Source organism: Pinus tabuliformis, chromosome 1_1, assembly GCF_031772625.1.
Source record: "Pinus tabuliformis cultivar Carrire ecotype Pingquan chromosome 1_1, CPIR1, whole genome shotgun sequence".
Classification (NCBI taxonomy): Eukaryota; Viridiplantae; Streptophyta; class Pinopsida; order Pinales; family Pinaceae; genus Pinus; species Pinus tabuliformis.
Genome location: NC_142297.1, coordinates 597,042,034 through 597,046,901, shown reverse-complemented (window position 1 = coordinate 597,046,901; position 4,868 = coordinate 597,042,034). Strand labels below are relative to the sequence as shown.

General features: G+C 40.5%; 1 pseudogene; it reads right to left on the bottom strand.

Annotated features, from left to right (window-relative positions):
- LOC149214681 (disease resistance protein RUN1-like) lies at positions 1–2,083 on the bottom strand (annotated as a pseudogene).
- Positions 2,084–4,868: the final 2,785 nt, after the last annotated feature.

Sequence of the window (4,868 nt, the reverse complement as noted above, 5' to 3'; positions counted from 1 at the left end):
TCAAAAGTCCATCAAAAGATTCATAATACTTACAAATGATTGGCTAGACATATTATGAAGAAGATTATCTGTGAAACACCAAAGATGACGTGGATATTCTGGATTCGCGGCGATATTTCTGCCGAGGTCTCATAGGTGATCATGCATTCTGAGACGGTTCGTACTATCCACCTCCACCAGGCATCTGTTTTCCAGCTTCCAAAGACCCAGCAATCCTTCCCAGTCGGATCCATCCCAGACTCTTATAGCGGTATCCCTATCTTCTCCTATAAAGAAACAGAGAACGTCTAAGAATATTTTCTTCTCCTCTTCATCGAGAGCATCATAACTAATTCCAAGTGTGCTTCATATATCATCCGGAAGTACTTTGGAGGTTTTGCGCAATTGCGCATTCCAATGCTTCAAATCTTCTTTTCCACGAAGAAGCGCCCCCAGCACTTTAAGTGATAGTGGCAAACCATTGGAAACATGCAAAAACTTTTTAACCAATTCTTCAAATCCTATAACAGGACAGGGTTGACCAAAGGTATGCCAGCAAAAGAGTTCTTGCGAGTGCTCTGGATTGATGCCTTTCAATGTGTAAATGGATGAATCTCCAATACCTGCACTTATAAGCACATCCTTATTGCGAGATGTAATTAAAATTAAGCTACCTACATCAATAGTATCATTAACCAGTCCACATAATGCATCCATTTGATCCATACAATCAGTATCATCTAAAATGATAAGAGCCCGTTGAGACACTGTTTTGAGCCTCTCTATACCTTCATTGTTAAAAATATTTAGGAAATTTAATTTTCGCGGAGGGGTAGAGATTTATGATTTTCATGTAGCTACTTTCGTGCAGCTAGCTTCACACACTTAGATTTCGCAGACGTGGATTTCACAGACTTGGATTTTGCGGACCTGGATTTCGTGGAGCTATTACACAGACTCAAAGATGCAAAATTTACTCATGGAAAAAACTGAGAGTAAAACAAGATAAGGTTGGAGCAACATAATAAAAACTTAGTATTGAATTCTAAAACATGAAAATACATTCACATGAGGCTGCGCCTCATTCACCAAGTAAAAGCTAAAATTTCACGCGGAATAACACACAGTAAAATACTGTAACTGTTGTTTTCACGCGCCCACCAAAATTTGCTCCACCATTTTCTCCTCAGAGACTTTCACTCTCTTTTTCTCTAACCTCTTACTCTCTAACCTATCAAAATGAATTTTTACTTTCATATATAACTCAACATACCATTTTACTTTAATTCATGATAGAGGAAAGTAATTAATATGATGTTGTTGTTTGAGTGTAATCAGAATCACACAGGTGTTTCTGGAGTGTGGGCAATAGTCGCTGAATGAATGCTTGCCCATATCTATTTACCAAAGTACATTGACTGGTTTAAACTCTTTGCTGAGTTTCAGAATAGTTCACGTGTGGCTTCAGTCCTTCCATCTTCAAACAAAGACGCAACCTGCAAAAATACGTCTAAAAAGTATGCTGCTGTCAGGCTGTTTATTGCAGTGGTTGGGATTATTATTTCCAACACTCCCCCTTAATCATTTTTCCACCATTTACAATTCCCAAACAGTTTCCGAGATAAACAAAACTTTCACCTACCAATGGATTTGTGAAAATATTAGCAAATTGTTCCTGTGATCTGTAGTGCTGCAACAAAATTTCATCATTGTTAATCAACTCTCTAATAAAATGATATTTAGTATCAATATGCTTGGTCCTTTTGTGGCAGACAAAATTCTTTGACAATGCAATTGCTGAGGTGTTGTCGCAGAAAATAGTTGTCGCGCCCTCTTGGTCATGACGAATATCCCCCAACATCCTTCTCATCCAAACTGCTTGACACGCTATTTCTGTTGCTGCGACATATTCAGCTTCTGTAGTTGACAGTGACACTATTGGCTGCTTCTCGGTTGCCCATGAAATGGTTTCGGAATGAAAATGAAAAACATATCCTGACATGCTCTTTCTGTCATTGAAACTGCCTGCCCAATCACCGTCAGTGTAACCAACCAGCGTGAAATCACTTGTTGCAGTGTAAAATGCCATACTATTTTGTCCCATTGACATACCTCAGAATCCTTTTCTCTACTTGCCAATGTGTCTCCTTGGGTGTCTCCATGAATCTTGATACCAAATTTACTGCATACATTATATCCAGCCTAGTGGCGGTCAAATACATCAAGCTACCTATCATGCTTTTGTATAATGTCAGATTGACATTGCTGCTGCAATCTTCTTTGCTCAACTTCAACCCTATGATAGTTGGAGTTGGTGCGGACGTGCTGTTTTGCATTTTAAACCTCTCCAAAATGTTTGCCACATACTTCGCTTGAGAGACAAAAATTCCATTTTCTGTTTTCTTCACTTCTATGCCAAAAAAATATCTTAACAACCCCAAGTCAGTCATTTCAAATTCACTCTTCATGACTTGTTTGAAATCAGCAATAAGGAAATCATCACTGCCTATAAAGATCAAATCATCTACATATAAGACAACAATGAGAATCTTACCTTCGGTCTTTTTGATGTAGAGTGTAGGTTCACCATCACATTTGTCGAAACCATTGTCCAACAAGTAAGCATCTATCCTATGGTACCATGTGTGCGGTGCTTGTTTCAACCCATAAAAAGCTTTCCTCAACTAATATACTTTGTCTTCTTGGCCTTCAATCTCGTAACCAGGCGGTTGCACAACATACACTTCCTCTTTCAACACTCCATTCAAGAACGTTGATTTTACGTCCATTTGATACACTCTCCATTTGTGCTGCGCGACAATCACCACAACTACGTGTATTGTCTCCATCCGCGCGACTGGCGCGAACGTCTCCACGTAATCTCTTCCATGCTACTGCTTGTATCCTTTGACAACTACTCTTGCTTTGTGCCTTTCAATCTTTCCCTCAATGTTGCTTTTGGTATTATAGACCCACTTCACTCCAATGACATGTTTTCCTTTCGGAAGGCTCACCAACTCCCATGTGTCATTCCTTTCTATTGCTTCTATTTCTTCCTCCATTGTCGCAACCCATTTTTCTTCTTTGACTGCATCTTCAAAGTGGATTGGGTCATCTACGTGACAAAATAATGCAAATAAGGAATTCAGACTTGTGCTACTATCAACTTCATCTTACTCATAAATTTCATTTAAATTTCTGAATTTTGGTCTTCTTGTGTTTGTAGAAGATGGCCTTGACATGTCACTTGGTGTCGCGCTTCGCGGTGTGCTTGGAGAAGCACTTGCTTGGCTGCGCGAAACTATCCTATTATTTGTTGATGGCGTTGCTTGCTACCTGCTTTGTTGTTCTTGAATAGGAGTAAAGGGAGTCGGTGTTGAGGAATTACTTTTTGTTGTTAACTCCTCTCTGTCCTCATGTGGTATACATGCTTTGACATTGATTGTCTTCTCTAAACTTCCATCCCATGCTTCTGCTTCTATGAACTGCACATCTCTATTGATTATGACCTTCTTGGTTGATGGATTGTAGAGCTTGTATGCCTTGGATTCATCACTGTATCCAACAAATATACATTTCTCCCCCTTGTTGTCCAACTTCTTCCTTAACTCATCTGGGACATGTGCATATGCCACACATCCAAAAAATCTCATGTGAGTGACATTTTTTTTTCTTCCACTCCATGCCTCTTCAGGAACAATGTTCTAGATGCTTTTGGTTGGACATCTATTCAAGATATATGCTGCACAAGCGACAACTTCAGCCCAATAGTCATTTGGCAAATGCTTTGCCTTCAACATACTCCTTGCCATCTCCATAATAGTCCTAGTCTTCCTTTCTGTCACACCATTTTTCTACAGTGTTGTTGGGCAGCAGATCCCCCCATAGCATGTTTTTGGCGCTTAAAGCCTGAGTTTTGGTCAACATAATGTAAATACTCCACGAAATGCGGGCGCGGAGCGCGAAAGTTTAGGATGAGTCATAGGGTTGTCCGCCCTAAAATAATGTAAATGAATGTAAATTGTGTCGGCCTACCCATGGTCCATGGACCATGGGATTGTATAAATAGAGCGAGGCTCTAAGTGTAAAGATAGTTGGGAGTTTTTGAAAAGAAATAGATAGATGCAAAGGCATGGTTAGAGGATAGAAGTGGATCTGAAGGTATTGGGTCGTAGTAGTAGGTAAAGGCTCTGCAGCTGAGTGCGCAGAGGCCTAGTAGAGTTTGTAGCTGAGTGCGTATACCCCTGTAGCTGAGTGCACAGGGTGGAGTCGGGTTTGTATTGAACTGAACTTGAAAAGGATCATTAATAAAGCTAATGTTGATTCAACATATTGTGCATCTATTTCATAGATCTATATTTTGTTGTTCGGCGTTAATGGTATATGTTTATGTATATGTGTGCACTTGTATGTATGTTTATGTTTGAAAACTTTCTAAGTAATTAATGAAAAGAACCTAACTAAGGAAGACTTGGGTAATTAATATTGTTCACACTGCGGCCGAATCTATGTGAAGGCAGTCCCACAGGATGCAAGGAGCCCGCTGGTGCGCGTAATCTAATAAGCACAAAGGCTAAATCGCATGCCTATCGCCCATATCAGACATCCCTAGGGTGCGGAAACCTAGATCCAGCACCCTCCCATACTACTTCGGATGAGACCTCAGTCTGTGCTCCGCGGAATGTTGCCGAAAGGGCCAGTAGTACCAGGATTTGCTTGGCTAAACTCACTGCTGTACCTGGGTCAGGCCCCATGTAGCCAACAAATGGTTTCGTTGCTGGGACCGGGATCTGCCTAAGGGATGTATGATGTCGTGCCACTGGAACCCAACAAAGAAGGAAATTGAAGAGTTGTTGGACAAGAAGATTCACGAGTTTGCGACATAGGGA